The following is a 13512-nucleotide window of genomic DNA, read 5'->3' on the forward strand; positions in this document are numbered from 1 at the left end:
CCTCTATTACCACGGTCTTCCGAGGAGGATATGTAATACGGAAGACGTCACACCAGACGTCCGACTTTCACTTCCCCAGCTCCAGGGGCACCTTCTCACCCTTGACTCACCTCTTCAACATCTATAAAAAAGCCCACAACTCATGCCCTTTTTGGTCTGATTCGATAGGGCTCTTCCAGAGTCAGAGCCCCCTGACTTAAAAGCTTAAAAGGGCAGCTGCCCTAATTGATCCACCAGCTAGCCCCGTGGACGCTATGTTATCCGAACTCCCAGCATCAATGATCATCTTTGCACTGGCCAATTCCGAAATAGATTCGGAATACTGCCTTCCGTCTCCTCCTCCTTTCTGCTGACGTTGGCTCACGTTGCCACACAATCTAACGACAGCAAAACTTTCTTCTCTCCTAAGCTTCAGAACCCACGCTATGGTTCCGACTTGAACTTACCTTGAGAGCTAGCTTCCTTCCCGGGCTCTAGGCTCCACAACGTTCACTCTTCCATCTTCAGCTGGTCTATTCTGCACTCTCCCAGCAGCATAGCATTCGTCTGTTTGAACATTGGGATGGGACAGTAACGAGCAAAATGCCCCACTCCTCCACATTCATAACAGTTACCGCCTCCGCTGAGCCTTTTCTTATCTCCTCTGCAGGAAGGCAGGCCTCGCGCTCCAAATGGCATCTGTTCTCCTTCTGTCCTGGCGCTCTCCCCCTTTATTTAATTAATTTGTTTGTAAAAAGGCGGACTCTTTGGCTGACTAGAAAGCAACCTCACCCTACCTAGGTTGTGGCAACTTTCTACTCCTCCTGAGCTGTCTTGTCGTATCTAAAATGGCTTCGAGCATCCTCACCATAGCTGCCTGCTCTCTCCTTCTTCGGCACTTCCTAGTCCACACCCTGATCTTCTCTAGATCTATCTGAATCACACCCTTGCTGATCCAATGGCCAAGAAATAGCACTTTCGTCTGAGCACCGTTTCACGTACAGCTTCTTTTCCTGCTACACCCGGAACATGGTACTCAGGTTTCCAACCCTCCTGTGAGTGACTATAAAGGATTATGTCATCGAGGTTTTCCACTACAAACTGGTTAAGGTCAGAGTTTGAGTTATCCATTGTTGTGGGGAACAAGACCAGAGGACGATATTCATGGATCAGTTACTCTTTGTGTACGTTATGGAGTCTCCACTCTATGTTGAAAGCTCTTGAAAATAGCATGAGCGTTGAAAGTCTTCAATTAGACATTGTTAGCGTTAGATTCTTTTTTTTTTACTTCTTTGCTTTGAAAGAGGAATGCATGGAATGAAGAAAAGAAGAGAGGAGGAAAGTGATTCACTGGTGGAGTTTGTCTCTTGAAAATGGTTTTCTTTCTTTCAGGTCTTTTTCTTGATTTTCTTTCATGGTATCCGAGCCAACAAGAGAATTAGGGTGCTGAAACAATAACTCAAAACCAGCTTGCTTAGAGAATCAAAGGGTTCCTGTCTGCATTCAATGGAAACTCTTTTGTGCCCTATACCCCAACAATTTCTTTGGTCGATCCTAACACTCATTATGTACACAATGAGGATCACAATCATTGATTTTGGGTACCAAGCTATCAACTCAATATATTGACAAAAAAGCCTTCCTTCGATGTAATGAATCGAATCCTATATATCCTTTGAATTACTCAACCATATCCTATGAATTTCATTTCGTACCGGAAACTATTCTAGGAGAAGTTCGAATCTGTTTCGTTCAGATATTGATCGGTCTTGGTTTGACATGGTTTACGCGTTACTGGTTCCCAGAAGAGTTAATATCTCCATTAGCAAAACCCTTTCTTACCCTGCCTTTGGACTCGTATTTAGTTTGTACACAATCAACGGAGGCCTTCCCTACATATCTTGCAATGTCTTCAATAGCATGCTCTTACTTCGTCTTTCCCTTAATAAGTCATCAAATTTGGTGCTTTTTGATCCCCAGTTGCTATGGAGAACAAAGGACGAAATACAATAGATTCCTCTATTTAAGTGGTTCTCGCTTCTCCTTATTCCTGTTCCTAACTCTTCCCCGGTTAGTTCCCAATGTTTGGCACTTTCCATACTCCGTGGGTGCAACATCAACAAATTCGCTCATTCTCAAGTTACAACCTAAGATCTATGACCATATTATGTTAACTGTTCGTATTTCATTCATTCTATCGGTATGCTCCCAGGTACCTATAATCGTGATCTGTTTGCCATAACTCAGGGGTCTTTCTGTGGAAACCTTCAAGAACAATCGTCATTTTTTTTTATGGTTTTTCCGCTTTTCACAGCAGCTCTTTCCACACCACCGGATATTTGGTGCCAAATCGTCGCCCGTTTCCTTATTTCTTTGATAATCGAGTTGGCTATCTTTGTGGCATCGATTGTACAAGTTCGTGAAGAGGGTTGGACGAGTGGAATGAGGGAAAGCGGCTCGATCGACAAATAAAGAAGAGGGGAACCCCTAGAACCTGGCAAAGTCACTATCAATTCATTCCCGAGCAATTCTCAACACCAACGCGATTCATTCCCCTAAAGATTCTAACACACAGAGGACTCCTTACCTTAGGAGCGGGATAAGTGAGACAGCCCTGCGCCGGTGAAGAACTCAAGCAAAGAAGGAGCTCGGGCATTGTTATATTCCATCAAGAGAAAGGAGGCAGACTGGTAAGAAGGCTGGGGGAGGGAACCGAAAAGCTCAGCTTTGCGGAACGGACCAATCTTCCGTACCCTTACTCTCGATAAAAAAAAGCCTGCGGGAAGCGCGAAGAGCTAAGCCACTAATGTCGTGGCGAAGGTTATACCTCAGAAAGTCAGTGAAGCTAAGGTTTCGTATGTCTTTTTATATCCTTTCGATCGAGCGACAACTGATATGGAAGGCCGGTCGGCATTCCCCTTTTCAATCAGTCAGCGATAGGGAGGAGAGAGAGAAGGTTGCAGAAGTGCTTCTAGATCTCATGGAATAAGGCAGAATTTTGAACTCAACTTTACTACTTGAACATACATAGAAAACAAAGAATTATGGAGATGAAATCCTGATTACATTACCGCAGGCCAAAATGGGATTTAGAAGAGCAAGAGAAAAGAAGCGTTGAGATAATATACATACTTGCATCCTTCATCTACTGATACTGAAAAAGGGGGCTGATCACCTTCAGAGATTTTGAGGCAGAATTGGCATACAGAATTCTTAAGGATTGAGCTGGCAAAAGAGATTCTCCTCCTTTTTGAGGCTGGAAGATAATCTTTCTCTTAGTTGTCCATAACCAAAAAAACAGAAAAAACACTACAAGTATTATGAAGCCAAATGCTCTTGGATGGGCAGTTGAATAGGGAGAGAAAGAAAGAAGACTTTATTCTCCTTCTTCATGTAGTCTATCACTTTGAGATCATGAGAACCTTGTGAATTGATAGAAATTATGGCATGCATCTCTGAGGAGAGTGGCACGGCCAAACATCATCCCAGAAGCGAATCAGCTTACCATTGCGCAACCAAAGTCAAGCCCAAGTTCTGCCGAAAAGTCTCTCTGTACCAAATAAGACCGTTATGCAGGATATTTTAGAGGGGGGTTGTGATCCTTGCCATTGGAGAGGTACTTAGCAGCCAAATATGAACACCATGGCTTTGAATTTAAATTCATTCAAAGATATCGAGATCAATCTTGTGGCAATTTCCTCTTATCATCACATAAAGATGAACTTTAAAGGAGTAGGGAAGTCGTCCCCTCTGGAAATTCAGATTATGGTGGGGTCATCAGAGATGGCTATGGTGCTGTCATGTGGAATTGAAGAGGTCTCCTCTAGGGATCAAAGATGCAACCTTTGCAGAAGCAGAAGCATCAACTCTCCTGCATGGCCTTTTGTACCAACTATTTATTCTTTTCAAGCTAACTTCGGTGTTAGGCTGCAGTCTTGTAGTCAGTGGATGGGAGGTCTTCCATTCCATCAGAGATTTCCATTGAACCTCTTTCTCCCACTTATCATCTCTCTGTGGCACTTGTTCCCTCTTCAACTCAGCGCCTTTATATATAGGCATTTATATTGAGAATGCTTAAGGTCCCTTTGTTTTTGTTTTGAAATCCCCGAGCTCTCACAAATCGAATTTCAGTACCACGGGAAAAAGCTAGCTGGATAAACAAGACAGGGATCGCCCGCTCGGCAATGCTACCTTATGGAGGATGTAAAGCACTTTAATAGAAGAATGGATTCAAACGAAAGCTTTTTCGATATATTCACACTATGGAAGAGTTGGTGAACATTGTTCTCACTCATAGCTCTAAGATGACTAGCATGAATGAGCCAGCTTCAACACCACCGTTACTCTTAATCATAGACAGACTTGCACTGACCTCAACATCAAAGGATGAACCAGGTCTGTCTCATTAGCTTAACTCACTCCTAACCTCCCGTCACACTGCAAAGAACACATAATGAAAACTGCCTGGTAAGGTCTGTACAAGGGAACGAGAAAGGAGTTTGATAAAAAAGAGTTTGGGAATGTCCCGCTTAGTTAACTAACATCGAGTTTGGAGTCGGGGTAGCATGGATACGAGACGAGGGAAGTTTGGAATCATTGTGGTTTTCTATCTTCATCTTACCCAAAGTAATAGGAGAATAAATAACCAAGGCCTTTCAGCGATTTGACGCGCCCCCCTAAGCTAGACGCTTCACCTACCTGATCTCAGAGAGAATAGAATGAGTTGCCCTAGCCCTAGTCTGACTAAGAGTTTGAATTGCTCTGTCTTCAAAAGGAAAGCGGACCCACACTAGTCTTCAATCTTGCATATATATCTACTATCTCTATTATCTATAAACCTGGTCAACTGACGCTTGCATCACCACTACGTAAACAAAATTTCCTTAGTCCTTTTTCTGTGAAACAAAGCCAAGCCTTTTCCGCCCGCCTTCCATCCCGCCTTTCCCTGCACCGTTTTTTATTAGCCCAGTAATGAACCACCCTGGTTGGAGCCATGGTCTACCCAGCAGTGCTTCATATCCTCCTTGCTCTTTGTCTAATATTAGACTAAAGCTTTAGATTATAGGGATCCTTTTTCTTTAGTTTCTTTCTTTTGGCTAAGAAGCCCGTAGGTTGTGCGCCAGCCATAGGTAGCTTGAACTGTGATGGCTATAATGCTTAGCTATTGCCGATCCCCAAGACGTCTTTGGTTGAATCTTCACACCTGATTGATCCACCGTCTGAACTTTCTACATTCACTATTTACTCCCGGAAATTGAAAGAGGAAAAGAGGAATTGTAACCTCCCGGTCTGCTGTAGTCAGCCTCACGGTGTGCCTGACTGGCGAGTCTGCCATCTCCACGACTTTCCCTTTTGCGTGCTGCTCCTCAAGCCTTCGAGTGCCGATCTTTGCTTGGGCCGGCTCCGATGCTCTACCCTGGCTTTTCATTGGTTCCTTCCAACCTGCTCTTTTTTCTCATATCGCGCGCACATCTTCAAGAGAGGGGTCGTACATAGACGAGGCGGTCCCGGGAAAGCCCATTCCCTTGTGGGAACTCACATCGGTTGAAGAAAAAAGGTTCAATCTTGTTCAACCATAGCGTAGGTGAAACCTGGCAGCCCGCCCAAAGTTTGACCTTCTCCGGTCCTGGAAGGAAAACCCACTGAACTTTCCTTCCCCCAGCGGGCAACAACACAGGGAGGAAGACGATCAGGATCTCACATATGGCAGCTGTTGGAACTAACTCAGAATCCAAGAGGTTACCTAAGGAAAAAGGAAACTCACCACTCACTAGTGAAAGAGGAGAAAAGAAATGACAATTTCAGGCCCCGGGGTCGGAATGCGGTAGGGTCTTCAAGCCCCACCCTAGATTCTCGAGATTCATCGACTGTCTCACGAAGATCTTCGATCTGAACCTTCGCATCGACTTTCTCTTAGAGTCTCAACCACGCATTCGCTATCGAAAGAATATAGCATAGCGATCGCTACTTCCCATATTATGAAAGTCGTATTCCCCGAAGGAAGGGGAAGGAAGGGGGCATGCTGCAAGAGCAGAGGTGAGTGGTAAGCCTAGGAGGCATGCCCAAAGGGCAGCGGCAGCTGTGTGGTTACATGTCGCTAGATTGAGATAGGGGGACGGGGACTTCGACTGCCTTGTATCAGGTCAAGATAAGGGAAGGGGTGGTAGGCTAAGGCTGGAACCTACAATATAACCGTTATGAGCGGTATGTTTCAACCAATTAAACTATAAGCCCCTACGGATGGATCTCTACATGCAATTCGCTCACTTCGGGAAGAGCAGACGGAAAAAGGAGGCCTTTGCTTTATTTGCTTCTTCCTATGATGGAAAACTAAATGATTTGCTTGATAATAATAGATATAGAATCTTAGATAGATATTATGAATTACAATAAGATCATTAAGCAAGCGGCCCTTTCGCGACTCAAACTGCCAGTACGCTTTCCGGCTCGGAACGACCGACTCAAACAAACGGGCGGGGGCTCTCCATTTTCTTGCAATGTCGGATGTTCGCCTTTAGTTAGAAGTAGAAGTAGATAGAGGGCGCCCTTTTCCCCACACTGAATAAAAAGTACATAAGGGGGGGACTGACTTGTGAAAGTTAGGAGTGAAAAAGAGAAAGAAAAACTTGGTTACGGGAACCGAAGGTTAGGCCGATTTGAAGCTAGACCTAAAAAAGTTGATTCCTACCTCTTCCTGGCAATGTTGCCAATTCCAAAAAGACTCATCTAATAATGTACCCTTGTGCATAAAGTTGCCCAACTACTCTTTCTTCCTTCGACTCATTTAGCCACTTACGAATCCGTCGTATGAAGGAAGGAGAGCTTGCTTCGTGGCGGAGCATTTAGCTTGACTCGAAGAAGGGGAGCATGGAAATCAAAAGTCTCCTTAAGTAGGACCTCCCCGTCTTTACTTGCAACTCTAGTAGAGGTTCTTCTATCACTGTAGTTTACTGCTCCTCAGTGCTATAGAAAAAAGAAAGGGGTCGGGTCGCCAGACTTACTGAACATATACCCTGCAAAGAGTAGGAGCTTCGTTCTTTCAACACTAGAACAAGACGCCTGTTCGAGAAGGAAATCACAGACGACTCTCTGGATAGAGTGCGTTGGTTGCAGCAGCAGTTTTGGATTGCCTTTAATAGCAAGAGACAAGTCTCGATTTGACAACTCGACAACAGACGGGGCAAGGCCCGATAGCGAGAGGGGAATAGATAAGAGGTCCGCTAGTTACGATCTTGCACTATGCTATAGTAACGAGACTAGACTAGACTGCCTCCTTCTACCCACAGACAACTACTAGACTGCCTCACTCAATCTATGCTCGTTTAGATCTAAGGAAAGGCGCCTTGACTGATGGGCTTGGTCAGTCTACATAACCTGTCTCCACACCACAGCTCGGTTCCTTTCTCTAAACTCAAACCGAGACCGGGAGACCCTCATTGGACCATATTCAATGGGGATGTCAGGATTATGTACACGTACCTGAAAAGGGGATCCATGCTAAGAGTCGGGGGGTCTTCCTTATAGTATTTAATAGACTTTAGAATCCCTAGACTAAGCAAATCTTAGAGAGCCGCGGGATGTTCACAGAGATAGAGAACCTTTCTTCGTTAGTGGGAGCTCAAGTCAGGAGGCCCAGTGAACAGGACTTTCAGACAAATATCACTAGACTTATATGTAGAGTCCCTTATGTTGAACCAGATGAGCTAGAGGAGAGCACGATGATTAGCCAGTGGGAGATGTTCAAGAGCCAGAGCCTCTTAGGATTAGGAGGTCTACTCGAGTCATCCTGAGACCCTACAATTTGATTTATATAGCACATGGAGTTGCACCAGATGAGACTCCGTGGAGTAAGCATGGGCTTTGCTTAATGCTATGTAATACATGGCATGGAGCCGTAGATGAGGAGATCCATTATCTAATTCGTAATAAGGGGGTTGGTTTTTCACCTATCTTCTTTCTTTAGCTAAGGAAGGTTGCACAAATGGATCACAGTAGCGGTGCTCGACTTCTAGCCCTTGACTTACTCTAAGATAGAAAGAAGACATCGATTCTCTTTGTACAGTTAGTTTAGCTCACAACTATTCGAGTTCGGACTAGCAGCATCACTTGATTGAAGAGGAAAACAGGGATGAAGAAAGCTTTTTGATCCCTTTGATATGTAGATATCCATGAAAAAAGATTCTTCTTCTTTATACGCGCCCGGTGGATTGAAACTCAGAGAGCCGGAAGCTTGCCTACAACCCGCATCGGGTGGCAATTCGGCACAAGGTATTCCGGTAGAGAGCTCTTATCCTTCCAATTGGATTGGGAGCTTTTTAGATTGCTGGAGTTGCAAAGTTACCCGAACTTACAGTTCTTCTTATGTATGGCTCGAATCTAATCTAAGCGGTGGGTTTTTCGTGATGCATCCGCGGTAGCCTCCTGCTTAGGTTAGGGGTCACCTTAGCAATCTGCTTTCTGAGGATACTGGTGTTCCACCTTTTATTCTTTTATCAAGGAATACGCAAAGAAAAGACCACCTTGAAGTATGCATCCATATGGCCTGGCCGCCCCATGAGTTTATTCTTCGTATTGCAAGCATTATGGATCTGATAGTCTATAAAAGAAAGGTTCAAGTCAAATGTGACGGTAAGCAGACGCCGCCACTTGGCTTAGTAGGAAGAGGATGAAAGTTTTCCACCTAATTATCAGTCTTTCATGAAAAAAACAGAGTTTGTTGCTCTTAGTGAATTGAACCAAGGTGAGCCTATAAGACAAGAAGCTTTAAATTCCATTCTTCTGAGAAGTTATGATAATGAATGAAGTGGCCTTGATAACGTGCATTATAGCGGTCATGGTCTTGGTGCAGATTGATTACCACGCCTCCCCCTGTAAAGAACTCCTATTATAAGAAGAGAATGAATTCAGATATTATATCATCCTCCTATCTGAGACAAAAAGAAAGAACTTCCTCAATGAAAGAAGAAAAGTAAGAAGGTTAGACCTTCGCTACGGGGAAGAAAGAAAGATTTTGTTGGCTCCGAGGAGAAAAACATTGGCTTTCTATCTATCTGTATTGGTCTTTTCACTCCTATGTATGAGGATTTATTATTGCATAGCAGAGTCAGTCGGGATTCATAGAACCAAAGGAGTAGAGTACAAGCATTCGGAGTCAGTCGGGATTCATAGAACAAAAGGAGTAGAGTACAAGCATTCGGAAACATCTTAACCACCTGGGCCACAGGTCGATCCTATTGCATGCACCTATGATGGGCCCACTGCTAACCAAAGTGACTATTTCCTTCGGTCAAAGTCTTAGATTGGCGACCAAGTCCCTTCCCTTATCCTTCTCTTTTCCAAGGGAGGGGCAACACCGTAGAAAGAAGTTAGGTATGACATTCAACAGGGCGGTACTCTTTCCGTCTTCACGGTACAGACAAAATCTGTGCTATTACTTTAAAAACCTCTATTCTTTGGGAAAAGCAATCGAGAAAGAAGTATGATCTATGATCTTCTGCTAGCCGAGTCTCCAGCGCCTAATTCGTTGATAGAGACAGACCAACCGAAGCACTTCTGAAGTTCGGAAGAAAATTAGGGAGGGGAAAATTGATAGAAGAATTTCTATTTACATCTCTCTAAGTAAGTAAGAAGAGAATCTATCTGATTAGCTAACGATGAAGAAAATTGGTCTGATTGTAAAGAATCGGGCTAGAAGCACTAATGGCAGTCTTATAGGTTGATGGACTAGTTAAGTAGGACGTTGCCCTTTTCTTGCAATAAAGAAAAGCAAGCCCCTTTTTAAAAGAACTAGAAATAGGTTTACCGAGACAGTGGAATATCCTGACTATATCCTAATCTACACCTATTCTTTGCCCTGCCACCACTTCTGATTCAAAGACCAACCAACTACTATTACCAATTCCCAGAAAGCAAGCAATCTACACTGGAGCGGGAATAACTAGAAAAGTCACCCTCAACTGTTTATCCAACTCGTTCCTACCTTTTGTAACCTCGGTGGCTTGGATTCGTCTCCGTCTAAACTCTCTGCCCTTCGCGTACTCATATGTCCCCCTCCACCTTTACTAATTGGTACGATGACCCGTAAGAGGAAGAAGCAAGATAGTCATATTAGCCAGAGCACCCTAAACTGGCCCGGCAACACAGCCAGCAAGACCAACCAACCAAAGAAAGAGGAATAGAAAACGGGACTCGATTGAACCTATCAATATACATTTCCTTTAAAGTCTGTTCCTTTCTTCTGTCAAAATGAAATGGCAAGAACTCATCTCGGGAAAGAACCCCTTTTTCACTCATTTCGCAGATCCAGAAATTATACACTAGAGGGAGAGGGAGCGCAGGGCTTCCTCTTTGAGTTACAGCCCCAGCGGAACGGTCAACTAAGAGTGAACAATTAGAATTGACTAAAGAAGCTAAAGGGGAAGGGGAATAGTCTGAGATTCACAGTCAATCAAATGAACGTGAACGAGTTGGTCCACTTGCTAATCAGCTTGATCAAGTAGGGCTAGGGCGATTGTTCGAGTAGGTTCTATTGGCTTGACCTCTTTTCGTAGGTAAATCATCACAGGAGAGGAAGTCAAAGAGTGAAATTAGTCCATATACAACCAGCAGTGGTCGAAGTGCTTCCTGAAACAAGCACGAAGAAAGAAAAGAGATAGTGAAACCAGAACCGGAACAAAAACTGGAGAGGAAAATAGCTCTTGAAAACAAGAGGAAAAGGAGTCAAATCAGTCCCCAAACAAAGGAGGAGGAGAAAGAGATCAAGAAAGAATCGGAGAGGGAGAGGAGCGAAGATGCAAGACCATAAAGAATAGGGAGAGGATTGAATTGACTCTCTTTGTTCAAGAAGAATCGGCCAGTTTACCCTTTTCCATCAGTCAAAGGTGTAGGTCAGGTAATAGGGGTTCAAGATTGAAAGAATAAGCTAAATAGGTGTAGGTCAGGGAATATCGGTTCAGGAGAGAAGCCAGCTGGCTACTTTACCGAGTTCAATCTATCTTTAAGATTGAGTCTTTCTCTTTGTCTCATTCTTCTTTCTTACAGGAGAGTCAAAAAGTGTTTGAAGGAAAAGGAGTTCACATAAGGAGTCTTTGTTTACAGTTCAATCAGGTGAATGGAGAGTCTGTCCATTCATTAGCTACTTTACAGGAGAGGAAGAGGAAGAAGACTCAGACAGAGTGTTTGAAGGAAAAGGAGTTTCCCGTTCAAGAATCCATAGGTGAAAGAAAAGAGCAGAGATACTTCATGTGCTTTACCTTGTTCAAGACTGAGTGAAGGAGAGAAGCTAAGCTGCTTTACCGAGCCTAGTTCAATCAGTATAAGGTTACGGAGTAAGTAGTGAGACGAGAAAGATCAGTCTTTTAATAAATAGGTATAGAAGGCAATGGAATAGCTTTCCTCTCAAACAGCTGCTTTACCGACTCCAAGAGGAGAGGTTCCGGTTTCATTATCTCTTATCTGTACTCTTTTCTGTACTCTTCTTTCCTTACTGTAAAGTCTCATTCTGGGTTCTTACAGGCAGGAGAGAAGCTGTTACGAGTTCAATCCGGTCAATCAGGAGAATTCTTGGGAAGGAGCAGAGCAATAAGACCAGAAAGAATAAGTTCAGGATCAAGAGTAGTTCCATCAGTCAAAGCAAAGGTTTAAGGTAGAGTATTGATCTTTGACAGTTCTTCTCTCAGGGGGAGGCAATGAATTAACAGCTTTACCTCCAGAAATAGGGGAAGGGAAAGAAAAGAGAAGAGACCAAGTTCAATCAACCACCCGGTAAATGGAATAGGTGGTTGAAGGTTCAGGAGTGAAGCCGCGAGACCGAGTTCCATCAGTCAAAGGTTCATAAGTAGGGACATTAATAAGGGGTTTCTCTTCTGACTGTTCACTCTCATTAATCTTGAGTCTTTCAAAGCTGCTAAGACAATGGAATTGTGAGACCCGTAGGGCGAATGAGCGAAGCCGTGAGACTGTAAAGGAAAGGAGAGGAGTGAAACCGCTCGATCAAAGGGAGAGGAGTTCAACCGCTCGACCAAAGGGAGAGGAGTAAAACCGCTCGACCAAAGGGAGAGGAGTGAAATCTGGTTCATGAATTTACAGTTCAAGCAAAGAGAAGAGCCCGACGTTGAGTCTTGCCTTGTTCAATCAGATGATGGAGTAAAGAGGATCAAGATCAGTGAAAGAATGTTGAGTAGTCTTTACAGGGTATTGATCTTTCATTCTCTTCGTTTACTGTCTTTGAATCAATAGGAAAAGGAAGAAGACGCCGAGAATAGGTGGGTGATTAAGTGAAGGAGAAAGGCTTTACCTTGTCTTTGAAGGTCAGGTAATATCGTCAAAGGAGTAAGTAGCTTCTCTTTCATTTTATTCGTTTACTGTCTTTGAATAAATAGTATAAACTGGGAATCTTAGCTCTGTCTCCTTTCTGATTGACTTTATACTCTCTTTGTCACTGTTAAAGTCTTATGCGCGTGTTCAAGTATTCTTTTTCACTGTGTAAAGGTATTCTGAAGCATTCAATCAAGTTCACTCCTATACCTGTGTTCTTTTCATTCTCCTTAACTAACTAACTACTCTCTCTTTAGTACTCTCTCTGACTGACCTCCTTGTTGGTAAAGGGTAAGTCAAAGGCTGTATATCGAATGCGGCGGCTTCTTGACTTTACTTCTGCTTTCAAGACTGATGAAGAGTTGTAGAACTTCACGAACTTTAACTTAACTCGTTCTATGTTTCCCTTCTTTAGCACTCTTTCTTTCACAAGTAAGGACTTTCATATTCACTCACATTATCCTTCAAGCCTTCTTTCATCTATTCTATTGGTAGTAAAGCTGCAGCTAATTCATTTGCTTGCTCTCCCTGTAAAGACTGAAACTCAAGAAGATATTAGGAAGTCAATACTCTTCCTCTATTAGCTTTACCTCGCCAACAAGGCTTTAGCTATTCGAGAACAGGGTCTCGTTGGTTCTTTCACTTTAGCAGGAAGTCAAGGTAAGCTGATTCTGCTATCCTTTCACAAGTCATGACGAAACTCCTATTTCTGCTCTTAACGACTTCTTTACCCTGTATGGAACCTCCTCTCGAACAAGTGTCTTCGCTCCTCTACTTGTTGCTTAGTTAGTTACTTCACTCTGTCTGTATAACCTATACTTTGTCTGATTCTTATTCCTTTACTACAGTATAGAAAGATTAATCATAATTGAAAAGGTGAGTAACGACTACTTATTCTTTATCCTTCCCTACTGAACCAGATGTAACTCTCTCACACCTTCCTTAATAATTACCTGGTGCGCTACTTCTCATTCAATCTGCGAAAGCTTTATTAGATTGCTTGCTGTAATAACCCTATACTCTGTCTATTCTCTGTGGTATTACCTGAGTGAGTGAGTGTATATTGACCAAGAAGTAAAGACACAAGAAGAAGGATGAATTCAATTACGACTCTAAGAAAGATGAACTGATTGAACAAGTAAAGACTAAATAAAGAGAGTTTACAGTTAATAAAGAAGAAAGCAGGTTAGAAGTGGGTATCCTTTCTCTTCCATTCTC

This window comes from Cucurbita pepo, chromosome 14 (assembly GCF_057944985.1).
Source record: "Cucurbita pepo subsp. pepo isolate OVF chromosome 14, ASM5794498v1, whole genome shotgun sequence".
NCBI classification, from domain to species: Eukaryota; Viridiplantae; Streptophyta; class Magnoliopsida; order Cucurbitales; family Cucurbitaceae; genus Cucurbita; species Cucurbita pepo.